This window comes from Heptranchias perlo, chromosome 7 (assembly GCF_035084215.1).
Source record: "Heptranchias perlo isolate sHepPer1 chromosome 7, sHepPer1.hap1, whole genome shotgun sequence".
Classification (NCBI taxonomy): Eukaryota; Metazoa; Chordata; class Chondrichthyes; order Hexanchiformes; family Hexanchidae; genus Heptranchias; species Heptranchias perlo.
This window is the reverse complement of record NC_090331.1, coordinates 48,230,712-48,254,608: the sequence shown is the minus strand read 5'-3', so window position 1 is coordinate 48,254,608 and position 23,897 is coordinate 48,230,712. Positions and strand designations below refer to the sequence as shown.

The following is a 23,897-nucleotide window of genomic DNA, read 5'->3' as shown; positions in this document are numbered from 1 at the left end:
AATCTCATCTGATAGTTATTAGGGTTTTAAATGAAATGTGTTTAGTCTGTGCGAATTTAGTCTGCAATAGTCTTTAGCAAACAACTGCCCTTAAATTTGTTAAAATTGGCACTAACTCGCATAGCCTGTAGGGAGTATTATGCTGAAGTAAAGATTTAGGGACATTAATATGACGGTACTATAAAAGGAATTGCATTTTCCATTTGTCCTGTACTTGACCTGACCTAGAACAGATGGGTCCTGTTGCTGGTTATAGAGTACAAAAAATTCTGTTGCTTGAAGTGTTTGTCTAGTCAGACTAACCTTAGTACTTATTTTCTCACTGCAGTGAAAATGTATTTATTGGTTGTTATATGAAATATAACTATTTGCATTTATATAGCACCTTTAAAGCAGTGAAATGGACCAAAGTGCTTCACAGGAGTGTAATCAGACAAAAAGAATATTAGAATTCTATTATAAGGGAACTATTGTTCAGCATGTAAAATTTGGAGAAAATTATGGATGATTTTATAATTCTCTTTGCCCCTACCCTCCATCTCAAACTTGGCCTAGATTTTTTATAGGTGGTTTCAGCTGATGGGGAACTAGAAAATAGTTAAGGTCATGGATATCTCTGCAGTTTTATTGTTGTTTTTAATTGAGTATAAGAAGTTGTGTGGATGAGAACTGGCAAAGCTTGTTCCCATGTGTGGCAGAGTGACAGGAATCCTTGGGACTTACGCCAGCAGCTAACTGATGGGAGGAGGGGCAGTTTCTCAACAGTTTCAATTGTTACCAAATTTCTGGATTTTTGACCATTTTTATACAGAAAGGATATGGAAAAAAGTTACTTTTAAATGCTTAATTTTTAAAGCAAAAGGCATTCATAGGAGTTTAAAGAAGATACTAAGACAAAAGGTGGTTAGAAGGCTCATAAGGTAAACTTTGATGTTGCTTCCCAAAGATGCATAAACAGTTTATTAGCCTTTCTTGGTAATTGGTAAACACCTCACACCCATTGTATTGGGAAGTCTCTGGTCCCAGGCGCTTGGTAGCGGCTCTCTAGCAGGCCTTCCCATCTGGCTGTGAGCTCAGGGTTATAAAAACCGAGATAGATAGTTAGTCAGATTTTCAAATGGAAGGTTGCAAGGATAAGCTTTGGCCAGGCTCACAACAACAACAACTTGCATTCATATAACACCTTTAACGTAGTAAAACATAGTAATGCAGAGTTTTGGATTGCCATTGTGGAGAGACCATTCAGAGAGACATCTGCGTGCAAATACATTTTAAATGCAAAGTAAATAGAAACCAGTTAACAGCCTGGAGCTTCTTGAGTATTGATGTGTTTCCTGCCGCATTTCCTACATTACAACAGTGACTACACTTCAAAAAAGTACTTCATTGGCTGTAAAGCGCTTTGGGACATCCTGAGGTTGTGAAAGGTGCTATATAAAAGCAAGTCTTTCTTTTTTAAGGAGTTAAGTTATGAGGACAGGTTGTGTAAACTTGGTTTGTATTGTCTTGAATTTAGAAGGTTGAGGGGTGATCTAATCGAGGTCTTTAACGTGATAAAGGGGTTTGATAATGTAAACACAGAGAAATTATTTCCTCTGCTAGGGCAATCCAGAACAAGGCGGTGTAACCCTCTTACAACCCCACTTCCTTCCACATGTGCCCCTGGAAAAAACTCTCCCCAAGTCACTTTCAACAGCACTTTCAAACCCCCAATTGTCTACCTCTCGGCTCTTCATTCATCACAATACTTCTGCAGCTATCTAAGCTATCTATCGACTCAATCAAACCCTCACCTCCACCTTTGATGACATTGTCCCCAGTAAAACCCTTACTCTTTCCTACCCTGGTCGTTCCCCCTGGTACGGCTCTCTTCTTTGCTCCCTTAATTCCAAGGGACGCAGACCTGAAGGTATAAGGCACGCAACTGGTTTAACCATTCATTGCCAGATGTGGCTGGACCACATCAAGCACTATCAGGCCCCGCTCTCCTCTGCCAAACTGCTCACCACTCATCTAGGAGTGCAAAGATAACCACCGGCTTCTTTTCTCCACTACCAACCGACTGCTTAAACCGCGCTCTCCTGCTCCATCTACCCTCACCTCCAACAACAGGTGCAAAGAGTTCATAGACTTATTTGTCAAAGATTGAGACCATCCGTTCACCTACCTCTGCTGCACGCCTCCCTTTCTCTTGCCCACCAAATCAAGCTTCCTCCATAACCTCTCTGCCTCTCCATCTCCTTTAGGACCCTCCTTAAAACCTACTTCTTTAACCAAGCTTTTAGTCACCCATCCTAATATCTCCTCCTTTGGCTCCGTCAATTTTTGTCTGTTTACTCTGCTATGAAGTGCTTTGGGACCTTTTCCTACATTAAAGGCGATATATAAATATGCAAGTTTTTTGTTTTTGTTGTTGGAACAGCTCTAGGTCACTTACCGCCTTGTTTACGCTGGCGCTCCGGCTGCTGCTATCTTAATAGAGACCTTTAGAGGGGTGGCCAGTGTGCCCACCTGTTTCAGGTGGTAGGCTATTTTTAATATGCAAATCAGAGTCCTATGAATTACCTTGACCCCAACTGTAATTCTGAGCTACAAATGGGTGGAGCATGCACAGTGCACTATTCACCCATTTCTACCTTAAAATTGCAGTGGCATTCCTATGTAAGGCATTGAAAAACAGCCAAAACCTTTTTCATCTTTCATGTCTGTGGGGCCAGGAGGAGTATTCCTGTCGGTGCATGGCCCTCCCTGGGATCACCTACTCCCCCAGGTCTGGATTGTTGGCTGATTCCACATGGCCTGAGCCATTTTGAGTTCTGGGCTTTACTTACAGTGATCTAGTGATTTGAGCATGCCAAACCAGCTCCAATCAAGCTCGCGGTTGGGGGATGGGAAATCAGTCGGCTTCTAATTGGACATACAGTCTGCTGAAGTGTCTTCACATGTACCACTCTCCCCCCTCCAATTGTCTGTTCCCCCTTCCCCAGTCTCTGCTTTCCTCTTCCCCCATTGTCCTCCATCTCCCCGCCTCTCACCCCCACCCATCCCATCACTCCTGCTTCTCCCTTTGTCCCTCCCACTTGCCCTCTTCCACCTTCTCTGGCACCCTCCTACCTACTCCACCCCTCTCCTCTCCTGTCTGCCTTCTCGTCCACCCCTTTCCATCTCCCCCTTCTTTACATTGATTCCGTTATCCCCCCTCCTTTAACACAGCTTCACCTGAAAAATTCAAATTGGTCTTGACAACCTGAGTGCAACGCCACAAAAGATCAACCAGTAGTTTATAAGCTTCTACTTCTACTATTTCTATACATTTAGACTATCTTATACAAATCTGCCATATTCATTTCTTTCATCAATTTAAGAGACTCAATAATAACTCCCTGAGCATATGTTTTTCCAAATGAATAACTCAACTCTAAACCTATCCTCATAAAGAAGTTTAGATATCATCCTGTTACCCTCTTTAGTCCATCTCCATACCCTCAAATTGCATCACTAAAGATGGGGACCAAAACTGGACACAAATCGCCTTTAATCCTGCAGCCCACCTGAATGAGACTGGCAACATTACAACAGATTCCATTTTGACTACCTTACATGCTCAGTTATTATGGCCTTGAACATTCGCAGGGTGGAGCATCTGGGCAAAACTGCAGAAATATGCCAACCTAGAACCTCTGCTGCTGAGGTCAAGGGGAAGTTCTTTCATTTAAATGCCAATGGCAAACGTCTGCGCAACTGGAGGTACATGAAATTGACATCAGGTCAGAAAGTCCGGTGGAGGTGGCCAGGCTGAGGATGAAGGGGGAAATGGGGCCACCCCTGGAAACAACAAATAGTTGTCCTTGAGACTCCCTTACAAATTTTTAATTTAATAGATCATTCTTTCTTCAGGGGTAGACCTAGACCTTCACCCCCAGGTAGGTCCCACAACAGTGATGTTCAGAGAAGTATGCCTGGTTTGACTAGGCGTACCTCTACCAGCCATACCATGGATCCGCTTAATTTCCAGTCATTCCAACGGATTTCCACCAAAATTATGAGGGATTTTCAGGTTGTGTGATTTGCAAATATTTTGGATTGTGTGACTAGGGTGTTCACACACATGGCCATTTTGCTCCATTTGCAATTGCAAATGTCCACATTCTGATTCACTGCAGATTTACAAATGCCCATTTGGCCATTACACAGTGACAATAATCAGAAACCACTGCACATAAGATTAAATACTCATTGTTCACTAGGTTAATTTTTCACTTCTTGGCTATAATCAGATTCTGTTGACAAATGTGATCTAGGTTAACCTCAAGGTTTCTGTGCACATTAACCAAACAAACGCAGACACAAAAAAACTTGTAGAAATGGACTTCTGTTTTAGTCAAGGCAGCAATCTTCCCACACTGCAAAAAGTAAAAAATGTGAAATATTCTTTCCACATTTTAAAATGGAAGAGGAATGAGCACTTACCAATTTTGCACATGTAACTGTACATTTCTTCTCATCACAGAGACTGGAATGTCCACCAACACTGGCCAAGTCACCAGTCAAACCCACATGGACAGATAAAAATCATATATACTGAAGATTATAATAAAGGATCATTTTATGAGGTACCACTCCTGGCATTGACCTTCACTTGTCAGAAGTGCAGGTTGGACCTACTGCCCGAATGCTAGAGGCTGATTCTGTGCTCCATACTGTTGTCTAACGAGGCTCCACACCAGGAGCAGAGCTTTGCAAAATTATCCCATTAGTATCTCGTATTTCCTAACAAAGAAGAATGCTAGCACATTTATAATCTACAGACTAGTGAGTGACTTTTAAATTTACTTTCTAGAATTGTAAATTCTATAAGGTACAGAAATCAAGTACATTTTCACCTGACAGCTGATATTTCCACTGTTCCCTACCTTTGACTAGCAATCATGGTTTACACAAAAGCAATGAAAACATGACCTGATATCTATTTCTGAACTTTCCATATTTGATTGAATAGAATTAGTTGCAATTAGAGAAGGGTAGCAGTTTACTGAACGCTTCTGAAGCGAGTACTATTTATCAGCCACTTAGTGAATCACTACAACCTTTTCTCACAAGAATATAGCACTAATTAATTTTAAATAAAGAGAAACACTGTCAGACAATATTATCCTCAAGTTTCACTTCTCCACATGAAATTCCATGAGCAGCATTAGCATAGCACTATCTCACAGTGAGAATAATTTTAAGTTTTATCACCGGGTGAAAAATGAGTGTTAATGAATCGGCAGCCCGTTTTACACCTCGCCCAAATTGGGTTACGTGTAAAATGGGCAGCTGATTTGCTATCACTCTTTTTTTCCTGGTGATAAAGTTAAAACTCCCCCCTGTTGTACAATCATTATAAAATACTGTACTCCTCCAATGACATGGTTATGTGGAACTGAGCCATACAGACTAGAAATATCCCTGGTATGTTCTAAGTTAGCTGATCTCAGCTAGGGCAGTAATGAGGGAACTACAATTGGCCTTATATCTTTGGGTAGGCACGGGAAGAGTCAACTCGGATTCCTGATTGGTGTCTCCTATGATGCCTCCTCTGTACCTGAGTAGATTGGAGTGCAATATGAGTTTCTGCTTCGATCAGCTGAAACTATCAACCTAAATTCTGAGTTTCTACCAATTGTCATTTCCCAAACCATTTGGGTAGAAAAGTAACCTGAAATAAAAATAGAAAATGATGGAAATACACAGCAGGTCAGCCAGCTTCTGTTGCATAGTAATGTTTTGAGTGCACCCTTCATCAGAACTGAAGACTCCAGGGAGGAGGGACAGCTGTCCCCTTTATTGAAAGAGCCCTGGAGGTAATGTTGAGGAAGATGCAGCAAAGGAGGGTTGCAACCTTTGGGTCAGAGGAGCACCCTTTTCACAAGTCTGAGTGTATCTGCTTCAAGTGCAATTGAATGTCATGTGTCATCAACCAGCCACAACTTCACTTTGTATGCACAGTGATCATTTGGGAACCTTTCAGCCTTTTTTCTTAATCACGAGCCCATATTCATTCACGGAACACCTTCCAGCCTCCAAGAAAAGCTTCCACCAATGTGGCTCACTGGTCAGAAAACATAGGCCTAAAAATGTTTCCATCAATAGCCATGTGCGTGCTGCACATTCACTAACTCATGTTTTGGGAAGCAATGTAGCCAATTGCATAGCAAGGTCAGGGCTCTTTAAACTTATGCCGCTGAAGAAATCATATCCCAGAAACAATTAGTTGATTTTTCTGAGACAGGTGACTAAACAGCAATCATGCTACGCAATTCAAATCTAAGCATCTTCGGGTCTGTTCTAATACGTGTTTGATTGGCAGCTATTTTTCAATTTAATGGATATATTATTACATTTTCTCTGTCTAGATTGCATTTTTGATGATATTTATGTTGGTCTTTGTTAAATCAGTGAGTCTGTCTGTAACACGCAAAGAAAGATGGGGCTGGTTTTCCTTTGCTTTTCTCCCTACATGAGGGACACAAAGCAAAGGAAAAATGGACAAAGACCGATTAAGTGACATCTCTACCTCCTTTGCTCTTCATGCATATTGCAAGGGGTATCCCCGAGTAAGGGCAAAGCTTCCACCTGAGCCGCTCAAATGTAATGCTAATGAGGCACCACCTGGCCCACAAGAATTCCACAGAAATTAAACATTTTTAAACATTCTGCTGTTGTGGTGCTAATGTGTCATCAGGCCATGATTTTCCAATGTAATGTAGGCCAGCCTGCTGGGGGCAGGTGTCCCTCCTATGCCTGTTAAAAACATAAGAAAAACATGAGAAATAGGAACAGGAGTAGGCCATCTGGCCCCTCGAGCCTGCTCCGCCATTCAATGAGGTCATGGCTGATCTTCGGCCTCAACTCCACTTTCCCACCCGATCCCCATATCCCTTGGTTCCCTTAGAGTCCAAAAATCTATTGATCTCATCCTTGAATATACTCAATAACTGAGCATCTGCTGTCCTCTGGGGTAGAGAATTCCAAAAATTCACAACCCTCTGAGTGAAGAAATTTTTCCTTGTCTTGGTGCTAAATGGCCGACCCCTTATCTTGAGAATATGCCCCCTGGTTCTAGACTCTCCAGCCAGGGGAAACAACCTCTCAGCATCTACCCTATCAAGCACTCTCAGAATCTTGTATGTTTCAATGAGATCATCTCTCATTCTTCTAAACTCCAGAGAGTATAGGTCCATTCTACTCAATCTCTCTTCATAGGACAATCCTCCCATCGCAGGAATCAATCTAGTGAACCTTTGTTGCACCAACTCCAAGGCAAGTATATCCTTTCTTAGATAAGGAAACCAAAACTGTACACAGTTCTCCAGGTGTGGTCTCACCAAAGCCCTGTACAATTTCAACAAGACTTCCTTACTCTTGTACTTCAACCCCTTTGCAATAAAGACCAACATAACCATTTGCCTTCCTAATTGCTTGCCTTGCCTGCATGTTAACTTTCTATGTTTCTTGTATGAGGAAAATCCCTCTGAACACCAACATAGTTTCTCACCATTTAAAAAATATTCTGTTTTTCTATTCTTCCTACCAAAGCGAATAACCTCACATTTCCTCACATTATACTCCATCTGCAACCTTCTTGCCCACTGGCTTAACCTGTCCATATCCCTTTGTGTCCTCCTCACAGCTTACTTTCCCATCTAGCTTTGTATCATCAGCAAATTTAGATACATTACATTTGGTCCCTTCATCCAAGTCATTAATATATGCTCAGGAAAATTAAGATGGTGGGGGGGGTGGGGGGGTTAGAAACGTGTTGGAAATGCTGCGCCACACCCCCCACCATCTAAACATCACTCCTGCACCGTTCCCACCTGGCAGGGGGACGTTAAACTCTATTCCAATATTACTGATCATATCACTGATAACTGTTGACTTTGACTGTAGGAAAAGGAATCCCATAATAGAACGGAAAAGTGAACATCTGGCAGACGGCCCCCCAATCTCAAGCCCCTGAACCACCAAAGGAGTACCCAGCAGCATGGGCATGCAGGAGTAGGCACAGATAAAGGAGCTGTCTCCCAAGGCAACTCAACATCCATGCCTTCCAACCAGCCCTCTCAGATAGCCCATCTGGAGCCAGAAAGGCAGGCAGACACAGGCAACCACTACAGTATCAGAAGAAGTGCCATCTTAGGGAGGTATTCAATGACATGCAGCAGCCACCCACCACAATTCCTTCTCCTACTCGGGTAGTATCGAGAAGAAGTATTAGATTAGGTAGGATGCACACACTGTACACAGTCACAAATGAGATGCAGCAGGGTCAAAAGTGCCCAACGCGGCCAAGCATCATTAGAGTAATAAATGACTAGAATTGGATTTCAACTTTGTGCAGAGAATTCATTTGTACTGGGTCGGATTTCCATAGGAGGAGACAAATAGATGCGCATGCTGGAGGTATCATGGTGTCAAAGAGGTGCCAGATCAATTAATTAGGTACAGGTTTATTTTGAAATTTAATTGAAATGGTTGCCTATTAGATGTTGACAGATTTCTCCTCCTGTAGATCAAAGGAGCTGGCAACTCTTCAGCATTGGGCTCACTATCAACATCCTCGTCAGGGTCTTCTTGACCTTCCTCTTCCACCTGCTGCATGGTGATGCATGTTCTCTTCTAAGAACACAGTTGCGCAGCATATAGCACAAATCTATCATTTTGGATACCTTTTTGCAGCTATGCCATAGGACACCACCAGACCCATCCAAGCAGCTGAATCTTTGCTTTAGAATGCATATGGTATGATCAATTTGTATCCTTGAGGCACACGACCCATTATATTTCCTCTCAGTTACAGATCATGGATTTAGCACTGCAGTCAAAAGCCACATCTCTGGAGGATCTCTCTGGTCCCCAGTAAAGAACCATCTCATCTTAAACTTCCATTAAATAATGATGGCACTGCCGACCACTACAGAATATATAAATCATGGTACCTGGCATCCACCTGCATGATGTGATGCTAATGGTTGCATATAACCCACACATTAATCAAATGGAACTGCCAACCACCTTGATTACATAGAATTTACAGCTCAGAAACAGGGCATTCGGCCCAACAGGGATGTTGGTGGTGCTCCACACCATCCTGATATTCCCAATGTCGAAGTCCAGTGCTACATACCAAGCTTACTCATTAAATGCTTAATCCAGATCCTCATGTGAGGGACTTTGGAAAAGATTCATGCCTGCCATGAATCTGACTCCTCCTCCAGGGAATTGAGTGACAAGGTTTGATGTATGTCAGAGTCTTCCCACCATGCTGCCTTCCACTTTTGCTATAAATCCACCCATTGCTTGGTCCTAGATCTCAAACATAGGGCAGAGGAATTGCATGCCTAAATTCTGGACCATGATGGAGAGCTGTTTGAACATATTTTACAGAGATAGTGTTTCAAGCATGAAATTTTTTGTCACAGGGAGTGGCTGAGGCAGAGAGTCCTCTATCGGCCAGTGAAGAAAAGGCAAGGAGGACCAAAGTGCACTTCACCCATTCTCAGCACAATACTGAAGGACTGTGTCCATGTTGAAGGTGGCATCCAGTTTACCACTTTTTGCCTAGATTAAAGTAGATATAAAGTTTTCAAACTAGCTAACGTCTGTTGGAATTTGTAAGAGTTACTGTTAGCCTTTTCAAGATGGGGTTGGTTAACATGTCAGGAATAGTCAATCACTGAATTTAGTGCAAATCCATCCAAGATTGACACTAAAACCCAATATGGCAGAGGCAATTATATTGGAATTATTCTGCTCTTGAAGGAAGTCTAGAATTATAACATAACCTTACTTACTGAAATATCTGTAAATCCATCAGAAAAGCTTTGGCCATGTGTCCATCTGTAAAGAGGTGTCATTTCAATTAAAAACTATGAAAAGCACCCTAGCCACACAATCAATATAATAATCACTGCAACAAATTAACATTTTCCAAAATATTGGTACGTTACACTAGACATCACTAGCATATTTAGTGTATAAAATTTAATAAGCATACTAATGCTATTTGTGGCAGGTCCTCATTACTAAACCAATTCATTTCTTCACTTTTACTCCAGCAATCCATTATTGAGCTGCTGAAAATTGACCATGAACATTTAAATAGACTTCTTGGTTTTAGAATCATAGCAATAACACCATTTTTTGGGTTATTAAAAGGATACAAAAAAACTTTAATAAATTAAATATCAGTTTTCAAAGAAAGACGTTCACACATCTTTATTACGCATAGCTGGGTAACATAATTAATGAAAATCTGTCAGAATCCTGAAGCTATCAAGAAGACTCAAACAATAATCCACAGACAATTATTTTAAATTTAATGGATGCAGCCCAATTTTAAATGTGCCCATTCTAAATTTACAGTGAATCTGTCAAAATATCCTCATGTTATCAGGGAGGCTGAAAACCAAAGTGACAAGAATGGCCACCTTAAATTCACTAGATTAGACCGGGTTATATATTAAATCACTGCCGTGGTCCCAGCAAAATTTCACTTGACACTAAGCAGGTTTAGTATAATTTTAATTGATGTGGAATGGTTACATGTTAGTTGGATGCAGTCACCATATGTCAATGTGAGAAACATGTCAATATGTCCACTACATGCAAACACACTGTTAGTTATCCTTTTACCAAAAAGTTTATTTTGAATAAATGAATGTAGACAATGAAAAGATAAGGTCTCCTTACTAAATTTTATGCAAAACCCTGAAGGGCTTCTTAAGTTTCCATAGTGACAACCAAAGCAGGAGGAATAGCAGCCTATAATGTCTCTGGAATAATGTTGTTTTGAAAAGGAAACCATTATATCAAATGTGACACGAGGCCATTGTATATCTTTTGCCTTGCTTTAAGCTTCAAATTGTAAGTTGAGTCTATGTACAAATCACAACCTATTTCTATGGATGCTATTTTGCTTTAGAAAATAAAAAAATGCACCAGTATATAAATTGCTTCCTTACAATATAGAGAACATAGAGAAATATCAAAAGTCTACTTATATATTCTATGGTATTTAAGCAGTAATCAATTGTCCAAGAATGGATGATACATGCACAGGAGAACAGAAGGTAGCCTGACTGCACCATAATGTATGTCCTTTTGCTTTAATGTTGTAGTAGGATCCATAAAGAAACTACAGTGAAATCAGCATCAGAAGTGTACTTAATCTTTCAACAGCTGTGGACTACATTTCACTTTACTGAAATCAGAGTGCAAAGAAAAATGTGTTAAAAACCTTTCATTGGGCTAATGTTTTATTTTTCAAGTACCATAATACTCAAATAAATATGTTTCCGAAAGCCCACATCCCATGAACGAATAAAAAAAAACTGGAGGGTATATGAAACTGATCTGATGAATTTTGTTCTGCTAGTGTAAGTCTGTGTTCGGTTAATGATGTATGTTATTGAACATCACATTTTCTCATTGCCTCGCTTTCTTGTGTGCATCAGTATAGTAAATAATTGCAGACAATTCAGCATAGTGTTACCTCTCCTTGAAAGACTCACCTTTGACATCTCATCGGTATTACTGTAGAAATACATATGAATGTTCCTTAAGCCCATCACTTTCTTTTTCAATCCCTTTCTGACCCAGCTCTTACCCATCCAACTTTTTCTTCTTGACCCTAAGCTGCCCAATATCAACCACCTCTCCCTATTTTCAAGCATTGTTCCCATTCTTTTTAAAGCCTCTATCATCAGGACCCCTCTAGCTTCTCAAACTATTGCCCTATTTCTAATCTACCCTTACTCTCCAATGTCTTTGAAGCTGTCTTTCTTATCCAAATATGTATTCACCTCTCTCACCACACCTGGTTCAAGTCTCTTCAATCCATTGTTCAACTTTGATTGTGCCTTTGGTCTTCTCTCTAAATTCCTTCACTTTCTGTTCAGTGTCTATCCCTGCTTAGTTACTGCAAAATGTTTGACTGCATGAAAACCACTATAAAAATCTAAGTTGATGTTGCATGAAAACATTATAATAAAAGCAGCTACTGAATCTAGTACTTGTAAAAAGTGTCCTTCAGACACGTTTTGTGTGGTTCCCAATTTTAATTTCAAAGAAAGTACAATTTATTGAATAAAAAATATGCAGTTAATTTCCGGTGGTTATGATGACAGAAAGAATTTTTAAAAACTTTTTCTGCAATGCTCTCTTATTCTTTTGTACTCTCTGATTATTTCTCTCTGCTTTTCTGATTATCTTGCACCTTTTTTTCTTCTCTCCTTGTATGGCTATCAGATAAAAGTGGCATCCGTTCTCAGGCACAAATCAAATCAGGAAGGGCTGATTTACAAGGGAACAGAGCCAAATTGGAGTAGGGCTGAGAAATTATCATCCTTTGACTCCTTTGGAGGAAGCCACCCTGGACATTCTTGCATATAATGCATGGAAGAAGCAGAGGAAAGTGAAGCCGTAGGCAGTCTTCAATCTCACGGTCCGTAACAACCTGCCCTTATGTCTTGCCTGCTGTCTCACTCACTCCTATGCAGGCATACACATAACCATACCAACATCGAACATGGCATCTTGCAAAGCAAGCTCGGTTTGAAGGCGTCTCTTGGAGCCAGGGTTGTGACAATCGAGCATTCTGATGCTAAACATGTCCAACCAATGCAGTGCAACAATCAACAAAGCCAAGAGAATTTTGAACTACTCAGCCGAAACAATAGAATAAAAGTCGAGCGATCAAACTGTACAGTGCTCGGGTCAGGCCACACCTTGAGTACTGTGTCCAGTTTGGGTCATCAAGATACAAGGGAGACATTAAAAAACACTGGAGGCAGTGCAGAGATAAGCCACACAGCTGAACCCTGGTGATAGAGGTTTGAGTTATGAGGAAAAACTTGGGCTTTCAGCTGGAAAGGCATCTGAGAGGTGTTAGAATGAAAGGATATAAGAAAGTTAAGTGCATGGAAAAGGTAAATCCATAATATCACTTCAAATTAAATTGCAAGAGGAGGGAGGACTAGTATAAGACAAACTTAGGACAGATAACAGGAAATTCTCCACACAAAGAGTGATCAACACATGGAAAGGAATCTTGTGTAGAGTAGTACAGGCAAACATATTTGATTCATTTAAGAAACAATTGAATGCTGCAATGGTGCGGGGAGATGGGGGTGTTTCTGGATGGGTAAATTAAGATGGGCCAAAAGGCCTTCCACATCCATAATTATCTTGTGATCACTGTTCACTCATTTTCTCTGCAGTCATTGGGATGTTCTGTTGTATAATTGTGCTGTCCATAGCTGGATTAATGAACTCTGACATTTATACGGGTTAAGTGGCTCATTGATTGTCTCACAAGCAGCAAAGGATCATTACGCAGCTGTGTTGTGATTGGTTGCCAGTTTTCTATTGCCAATAATCATCTTCTTAGGAAACACACATTTCAAATGTTCCTTCAATTTTGTTAGTAGTTAGTTAATCTCAACAAAACAAGCTTTTCTACTATTTTTCAGAAAATGAGAATTTTAGCCCAGCCCTCTGAAGTCAACTTTGCTGGAGACTATTGCAGACAGGTTTCCCTGTGTAACCAACATCATCAATGTGGACAAGAGTACAGTAGTAAATCATACCAGTACTATGGTACTTTGCCTGCACTGAGAAGTATTTAAACAGGAATCTGTTTGTTTAAAACATCAAATTGTGAATTGAAAATGTAATTGAAGTTTGGAATTATGGAGGTATAAAAAATCATTTTAATAATTTAGCATTCTCTTAAGTTAGAAAAATAGTGACTTAACCTTCTCTGTACCCATCAAGTTTTGAACAGGTTTTAAATTATTGAGGAAAGTTTGTTGTCTAATGAGCACAATTTACATATATAAATCGAGTCTAATTAATGTAATTTATTAACAAGTTGTCCCTAATAGTATGTGTACACTACAACATTTTATTATGCTAGATCTCATAAGTTTGAGCTGATGGGGAAGTCAGTTTTCTAATTGATCTAATTTGCAAATGCAAATCAAATCTATTCATCATAATTCAGTGATATTAGTCTTAATAGTATCACAATTATACTCTCAAAGTTTGTAAACATAGCACTTACTATTTTTGGAGTGTAAATTTTATTTTACTTCACCTGATACATTATACAAAAATGTAATTATCATATGTTCTCACAAGGGAGTAAAATGGAATTCCACTGTTGCTCGCTGATTATTCTATTCATTAAAAAAGTTCAGAAAATAAATTCTAATTTGCTTAATAAACATACTTTTGACTTAATTTTGGTGAAGACTATTACAAGCACGTGGCGTATTCTGATATGCCCTCTAGTTATGTACGGTGACTTTCACCTTTCTTCATGGAGGTCTAGCTGTCATATTAAAAATACACCAAACAAGGATTTAGGTTTCAACACCATGGGTCCCAAAGAGAAGTCAGATTTGTTGCTGCATACAGAGCCACTCAAAGCTTTGAGCTCTTGTTACTGAACAGCACTTCAAGAATGTAAATATTTGGATTCAATGAGTTCAGATTTTAGGCTCTGTAAATGTCATTATTGACTGTAGTCCCAGTATCTACAGCAATCACATTCAATGGAATTAATATTTTTGAATTTTAGAAGAAGGAATTAATGAGTGTCTTGTGGTGTTGTTCACAGTGAGTTAAAGAATATGGGAAAATTTATTGGGAGATGTTGTGAAAGACGCTGGATAGGTGGATAGTGGTAAAGCATTTTTTTCGTTTGTCTCAAATTTCACAGGAACCAGGACTTTTGTTTGACACTTTGCACGTGCAATTGATGCATCTTCAAATTTTTATGTACACATACAAGAAATGTTATGTGACAAGTATGTTCCAACCATCACCAAAAGACTCGCTAGTAAAGATGTAAAGATATCGTGGTCGATTTTCATCGTCAGTAGATATTGGGCAGGCGGCGGGCACAGCGATCGCACCTCCCACCTCATGTCCTCGGCAAGAGGCCCTATGCCACGAATGCTGAACCAAAAGTCACAGGCAGCTCGCTGAGAAATCCAACGGCTTCTCCACAAGTCCAGCCATAAGTCGATTTAAAGGGGGAGACACTCTGGGGGTGGGGCACGGAAGAACTGGCATTCATACTGCTCCTGGCCCTACAAAAATCATTCTGAAAATTTACGCGTGCTGCTTCCAAAGCGGCCTGAAATGGTCCTTTTAAGGACTGCTGGTTTGGCCACTCTACGCCTAATACCAATGAGCGGAGCATTATCAACATATGCTCCACCCGTTGGTATCTGAAAATTGCAATGGGATTCGATGTACACCATACGACCCTGATTTGCGTCCACCAATTATTAATGAGGCACCCTTCTGAAGCAGGCAGGTCCTCTAGCCGCCCATTTCTAAGACTGGCTGGAAATGGCAGTGGCTGGATCAGATGTGGGAAGGTAAGTTCAACCCCATAATTTTCGGAGTGCTACTGGCCTGTTCCTGCCCTGCGCAGGCAGTGAAAATCGCTGCCATCCTTTCATAGTCACTGAACATCTAATGGTGCAGTAGTGCCACTTTTACATCCCCAACTCCTTAGCCTGTACGCAGAGAAACTCCATATGCTAACTCTACTTCCCAAATTGCTAGCAGTGTTACAAATTAACTATGAACTACAAGATATAATCAAAGTATTATATAAAAACATTAAAATGGGAACTGAATTATGTCTGCATGCCCTCTCCAATTACATTTGATCTTAATGCCAATGCCATGTGTGTAATGCCATGGGAAATTGGCTAGTAATAAATTAAGTCTTATCTTTGTATGCACATCCTGTCATCATTTGTCATTATAAATTCCTATCTCCACATTTATCATGGGAATGGCCTATGTAATCTTGACTACACCCTCTTGCCAGTGATGGCGCTGTAGGACCTCAGTCTTTGTGTCACCCAGCTCCTCAGCTTGTAGTAGAGAAATTCATGTGCTCCAACCAACTCGAAGGGGGTGATTTTAAACCCCAAGAATGGGTGGGTTGGGGGCAGTTGGGAGTTGAAAATAGTTGTTTTTAGGGTTGCAACTGCAACCCGGCTTTATTTCCGGGTTTACCGTCAGCGCGGAAAAGTACAGGTTTCCCACTGGGGATGCCACGTCCAAAAACTTTGCGGTCGCAACCCAAAAAGACAACTATTTTCAACTCCCACCCGCCCCCAACCCACCCGTTCTTGGGGCTTAAAATCACCCCATAATTCTCTGCTTCCCAAATTGCCATATGTTTTGTTAATTAATCAGAAGTAATTAATTATATAAAAATAAAGACAGATTATATGACCTTAAAATGGCAACTAAATTACATCTGTGCACACTGGCCCAATTATGACCTACCATCTAACCCTGCTTCACCTGAAAACTACATTTGGTCTCAATGCCCCATTTGCAACACTATGGGAGATTGACTAGTCTGTATAATATATTACACTTTTTGTCTACATTTACCCTTATTTCCTGTTCTCACAAATGTGTCACACTTATGTTAACATTTATAATTGAAAGGCCCATCTCAACCTGTCAATGCTTTATAAAGGAAAAAGAGTTTGTTAACACGTTATAATGAACAACAAAACTCTATTTACCTATCATGCTTTGGTTAGTTGCAGGCCTCCTGCCACTAGATAGCACTGTGGTACCTCCCGATCCCATCACTCACCTATACTGTAAGGATCTTCGGCATTGGGTCAAACCCCATTTTACTCTTTTGAACTATTGGACGATTCAACATAAAGGATTAACCAGACCCTTAAACGATTTGGACATTCACTTGGACAGTACATTTACAGTCCATTTGAAAGTGAGGTCCCTTGACATTACATTTGGACAGTGATATGCACGGAAGGTCTACTGGACGATTCAAAGTAAAGGGTTAATTAGTCCCTTTAAGGATAGTACATGTGAAACCAAAGGTTAACTCGCCCCATGACATTACTTTTGGACATTTGGACAGTATAAATTCACAACTACAAAGACAGCAAATTGCAGTCAGTTTAAACTGGACATTTCAATATCAGTTTAAAACTGCAAAAGCAGCAGAGTACAGAAACATCAACAAGCTGCGCTTTTCAATAACAACTGATAAGCATGAAAATCAGAAGCTTTCAGAAGCTTCTTAATGCTCATGGTAAAATGCAAAGAAAAACGAACTGATAAGGTACCTGGCTTCACGTGGAAGAAGTTTCACACAGTTCTTGAGTGGTTCAACCAACCATCTTAACGCTAGGGACAAATTGGGCCTTCTCATAACTTGGAGCCCACCCTATCACCAAAAAATCATATCAAGATACGACACCGTAGCAGTCTAGGGAGACAATATCTGGGAAGCTGCAGGAAACTTCAACAGTCAACATCTGTAGGAGCAACAGGTGAACAATTATTGCTGCATGAGTGCCGATAGTGTGCTTTTGGACCTTGACAAGAAGACTTCACTTCTGCATTTTGACAAGACAAACCTTGATGAGAAGATACAGAACTTCAACACTCTACGACTGAACTGGAACTCTGATGAGACAAAGAACCTCGACATACCACCTGACACATCACCTGTTACTGCAGCAATTGACACCCTACTTCTAGACCTAGATGGCTGCTTTGATGCATAAGGTTGTATATGCCACTTGCTCACTTTGTTTCGTGCCTGCTTATGTGCTCTTTTAAATCATTGGATAAGTGCATTGCAATCCACCAATTGTATTATCGGGTAGAGTAGTCCATGAATTGATTGAATTGCTTCATGCTTGCTATGTGCTCTTTTTGACTCATCAGATAAAGAATCACTTTGATTCATGAAATTACCGCGTCAGAGTGGCTTTTTTTGTCTAAACTATTGTCCAGGTCCACGAATTTCTGGGAAAAACCCAAAATTTCCTACAATACCACACGCAATTTTTTTTTGGTATTTGTTATTTTTTAAGGTCTTTTTAAAATTTCAGTCATTTTTTCTTGTAATTTTTGCTCCAACCCCCGCCACCCACTTCTGATTCCAACTTGGCTGGCCTGCTGTTGAATATTTCTTTGCTCTCTCAGGTTCCTTTCCTCTTCCTTAGGCTGCCTACTCTTGCTTTTACTTCCCTCGAAATTAAACTTTTTCTTTTTTTTTCTTTTTTTCCCGAAATTAAACTTTATTTTTCTACCTACTGCCTGAAATTCACAGCTGTTCCCAATTTCTACTTTGGTGCCCCCAAGCTTGTTTTTACCATCAAACTTTCCTGCCAATTGGCTAAGAATTTTTTTTTTTTTAAATCCTCATCTGGTCCTACTCCTCATGCCCACTGCCACTTCAAAATTTGCCAACCTAACCCTACTCCTCAGCAATGCCCAGCAGTCCCTACTCCATACAACATTAAAAATAATTTTAAAATATATTGCCAACCTGACTTCATGCCTCAGGCCCCACTACCAAATAATTTAACAATATACTCCAGACTCGATCCAGCTGTTATTCAGAAAATCTTCCTGCCTGGCCCTGCTCCCCAGCCCCATTCCTTGGCACTGCCCTGTTGCTGACTACAGTGTCAGTCCAGATGCTAGATGTAAAACGAAGACCATGGTTGCACAAGCAGACTTATAGCCCGCCCTCTAACTCCACTTCACCTGAACACTACACTAGGTCTTGACTCTCATGTGCAATGCCACAGGAGATTGACTACTATATTACATCTATAAAGTAAATGAAACTCTTGCCTTTATCATATATCAGACAAAACACCACATGTTGTTACAGAGAAAAACAATCTCTGCAAGACATGCCAGATCATCGACACAGATACCACCATCACACAAGAGGTCACCACCTACCAGGTACATGGTTCATACTCCTGTGACTCGGCCAACGTTGTCTACCTCATACGTTGCAGGAAAGGATGTCTCGGAGCATGGTACATCGGCGAGACCATGCAGACACTGCGAAAACGGATGAACGGACACCGCGCAACAATCGCCAGGCGGGAGGGTTCCCTCCCAGTCGGGGAACACTTCAGCAGTCAAGGACATTCAGCCTCCGATCTTCGGGTAAGCGTTCTCCAAGGCGGCCTTCGAGACGCACGACAACGCAAAATCGTCGAGCAGAAATTGATAGCCAAGTTCCGCACCCATGAGGACGGCCTCAACCGGGATCTTGGGTTCATGTCACGCTACATGTAACCCCACCTGACGTAGAGTCATCCAGACTCAAGTCGCAGTTGGCTTGTTCTCCATACACAGATGCAGCCGGACCTGCTGCGATTTCCAGCAAAAAACGTTATCTGTTTTCAATACAAACCCCAGCACCTGCTACATTTGACCCCTTGTGACCCCACCTCAGTATTCTTGGATGTAATGTTTCCCTGACTAACCTGTTTGAACACCATTCACTCCTTTGATTGCTGTGATTATCTCTCTGCCGAGGTGTGATAAAGGGCAGTTAGAAAGATTATCTGTAATCACCAGGCATTGTTCTCTGACTATATATGCTGTGCCTATATGCATCTCTTCACTTCACCTGACGAAGGAGCAAAGCTCCGAAAGCTTGTAATTTCAAATAAAGCTGTTGGACTATAACCTGGTGTTGTGCGACTCCTTACAAAAAAATAAAAGATAGCCAATCATTGACCTATCGCCTGAAAATTCCTAGCAGTTACAATGGGGCTCAAATTGTCTGCAGCAATTTATAAGTAGCCAAAATTGTCACAGGGCTGGAGTTCTACTGCACTCCTCGTTTACACGATGCAACTGGACCTTTCCTGAATGAAGAGACTGAATGAAGACTCCAAGAACCATACATACCAACCATCAGCGTTTTAAGCTGACAGTTCACCATTCAGCCCATGTGGCAGGTTGCAAGGGTTTCATGAGAAAAATCAGCTTTTTTTCCCACTGGTTGTTACCAACAACCTCCAATTCTAATCAAAACAAAAGCAATAACTTGCATTTATATTGCATCTTTGATACAGAAAAATATCCCAAAGTACTTTTACTTAAAATACACAGATTTACATTACAGTAGGCTGCAAAATTCTAGAAAATGCACCAAATGAAGTGACAATCAATATTTCCTTTGGGGTTTGCCCCAAAACACGTCTAAAATATAAATTTCATGCCTTCAGCATTCACATACCCATCTTCAATAATATCTAAATTCACCAATGCTGCATACTCCACTTCTGTATCGTGCAATAAAAGTAACCGAGGACGTAAAGGTCTACCTGCAGCTTAAGTCATGACATGTCTGTGTCCCACTATATGTCATAAGGCCTAAATTCAACACTGTTTTTGAGCTGTTGGTTTTACAAGGGCTACATTTGCATCATATTCACAGTCAGACCAATTTCAAATGTGAAAAAATGGCAAATTGAAATTTAGTAGAAATATTCACAAGAGTTCAATAGCAACAGAAGGAATGAAGAAAGTAACATTGAAAATGGGGGAAAAAAACTAAAATACTGCAGATGCTGGAAATCTGAAAAAAAAATGGATCTCCTGTAACATTGCTCAATGTAAATCAGAGGAAACATGATTTTATAACAGGAGCATCATACTATGAAATACACATGGTTTATCTTCAAAAACCTGTTGTGCGGTAACAATATCCATTTTCTTAACTTTCAAAAACCTTTTTTAATTCAACAATTTTCCAAGATATACTTAACTGTTTACCTTGGAAATTGCTGAATTAAAAAAGGTTTTCATAAACTTAACTGTTAATAAAAAACAAATATCCTAGAAACAACACAGTAATGTTAAATATTTCGAGGACACTAATAGTGAAACCTCTACGCACTTTTACAGCCAACAGAAAATGTGTTCTTAACAAAAAATTCAAAATGAAACCAATCTAAAAATAAGGCAGGAGGCAAAAAAACTAAGTTGAAAGGATAAATATTAAGATTAAATCTAACTGGGAAATCTTAAAATTTGTATTGGTCTAAACCTTATAATAACTATACTATACTTAGCAATTATGTACAGGAAAATAACTTTTTTTGTTTGAACTACATATACCCTGGGGATGAGGGCCAGTCTAAGGTTAGGTCAAAGGCTACCTGACACACATATGCAAAGTATAGTTTTCAGAGGACGAAAACTCTTCAAAATTAATTAAAACAAAAAAGCACATCAAAGGACTAAGAAAAACCAGCAAATAATTAAAAATCAGGCAAAAAATATGCAATTAAAAATTGAAGGAAATAAGGGGAAAATTGACAGCAAAGCCCAGCCAAGCAACTGTAAGTCAGAGAAGTATTGAAACTCAAGTCACAGGCCTCTGACACAAGGATAAGCTTCATTAAGAAAAGGTTATGCCAGCATTGACAAAACTATAGACACAATTTCAATTTTAACTGCTTTGGTGAATTGCCTAATATTTCATTGATGTTCTAAATCTGTTAATACAGATAGAAACTTAGCCTGTTTACAAATCAAAATGGTAGCTCAAACACTTCCAGTAGATCTTCTGAACAATTTGATAAGCTGTTTTCCTGGTGCCCATTAGTTGGCAAATTGCAGCTGCCTCCAAGCTACTTCAGGGTGGGCACAGCTATTTTTGTTGGAGCAATACCCTAATGCTCTGAAGTAAAATTATTTTATTTTTATATCTTATTTGTTTTAGTATCTTGCAAGTCCCTTTATGTGCACAACTTGTTCTTGTGTCACATCTATCCTTGGCCAAAAATACACTTTCTCTACTTCATGTTTTACTAAGGCTCTTTGGTGCCACTGTCAGTCAAATGCTGCTTTGATATCAAAGGTGGTCACTCTCAGCTATCCACCTAGTCCAGTCCATTGTCCTTTCCTGATACTTTTTCAAATTTTTCTTTTTCAAATATTTGTCAACTTCTTTTTGAAAGTTATTATGGATTCTGCTCCTACCACTGTTTCTGGTACAGCAGTCCATATACCAACAAATCTCTACACAAAAATTCTTGTCCAAACCTCTCCCTTTGTTCTTTTGTTGAACATCTTAAATTTACACCCTTTAGTTATCAACTCATCAATCAGTGGAAATAGTTTATTGCTATATAACGATCATACTCTCCATATAATTTGGAGCACCTCGATCAGATCCCCTCCTAACCCTCTTTGTACTGATGAGAAAAGCTGCAATTTCTCTGGTCTCTCCTCATAACTGAAGCCCCTCGTCCATAGAATTATAAACGTTTACAGCCAATAAGGAGGGTGTACGATCCAGTGTGTTGCTGATGATTCTTAGTGCAAAACAAAACCTAATATCAGTAATAGTGGATATGAAACTACCGGATTGTCGTAAAAACCCATCTGGTTCACTAATGTCCTTTAGGGAAGGAAATCTGCCGTCCTTACCCGGTCTGGCCCATATGTGACTCCAGACCCACACCAATGTGGTTGATTCTTAATCGCCCTCTGAAATGGCCTAGCAAGCCACTCAGTTATACAATCTTGCTACAGAATAAAACCGGACGGACCAGCTGGCATCGGACCACTAGGCACCGGACACGACAAAGGCAAGCCAAGCCCAGTCGACCCTGCAAAGTCCTCCTCACTAACATCTGGGAACTTGAGCCAAAATCGGGAGAGCTGTCCCACAGACTAGTCAAGCAACAGCCTGACACAGCCATACTCAGAGAATCATACCTTTCAGCCAACATCCCAGACTCTTTCATCACCATCCGTGAGTATGTCCTGTCCCACCGGCAGGACAGACCCACCAGAGGTGGCTGTACAGTGGTATACAGTCAGGATGGAGTGACCCTGGGAGTCCTCAACGTTGATTCCGGATCCCATGAAATCTCATGGCATCAGGTCAAACATGGGCAAGGAAACCTCCTGCTGATTACCACCTACCGCCCTCCCTCAGGTGATGAATCAGTCCTCCTCCATGTTGAGCATCACTTGGAGAAAGCACTGAGGGTAGCAAGGGCACAGAATGTACTCTGGGTGGGGGACTTCAATGTCCATCACCAAGAGTGGCTCGGTAGCACCATGACTGACCGAGCTGGCCGAGTCCTGAAGGACATAGCTGCCAGATCAGGCCTGCAGCAGGTGTTGAGCGAACCAACATGATGGAAAAACCTATTTGACTTCGTCCTCACCAATCTACCTGTCACAGATGCATCTGTCCATGACAGTATTGGTAGGTGTGACCACCGCACAGTCCTTGTGGAGATGAAGTCCCGTCTTCACACTGAGGACACCATCCAACGTGTTGTGTGGCACTACCACCGTGCTAACTGGGATAGATTCAGAACCAATCTAGCAGCTCAAAACTGGGCATCCATGAGGTGCTGTGGGCCATCAGCAGCAGCAGAATTGTATTCCAGCACAATCTGTAATCTCATGGTCCGGCATATTCCTCACTCTACCATTATCAACAAGCCAGGGGATCAACCCTGGTTCAATGAGGAGGGTAGAAGAGCATGCCAGGAGCAGCACCAGGCGTACTTAAAAATGAGGTGCCAACCTGGTGAAGCTACAACTCAGGACTACATGCATGCTAAACAGCAGAAGCAACATGCGATAGGTGGAGCTAAGCAAATCCACAACCAACGGATCAAAGCTCTGCAGTCCTGCCACATCCAGTCGTGAATGGTGGTGGACAATTAAACAACTAACGGGAGGAGGAGGCTCCGTGAACAACCCCATCCTCAATGATGGCGGAGTCCAGCACGTGAGTGCAAAAGACAAGGCTGAAGTGTTTGCAACCATCTTCAGCCAGAAGTGCCGAGTGGATGATCCATCTCGGTCTCCTCCCAATATCCTAACCATCACAGAAGCCAGTCTTCAGCCAATTCAATTCATTCCACATGATATCAAGAAATGGCTGAGTGCACTAGGTGCAGCAAAGGCTATGGGCCCCGACAACATCCCGGCAGTAGTGCTGAAGACTTGTGCTCCAGAACTAGCCACACCTCTAG

At 40.8% G+C, this 23,897-nt stretch overlaps 1 protein-coding gene across 1 annotated transcript in view; it reads right to left on the bottom strand.

Moving 5' to 3' along the window:
- The window catches only part of kalrna (kalirin RhoGEF kinase a), a 667,943-nt gene that overhangs the window by 500,809 nt on the left and 143,237 nt on the right, over positions 1–23,897 (bottom strand). The window lies entirely within an intron of this gene.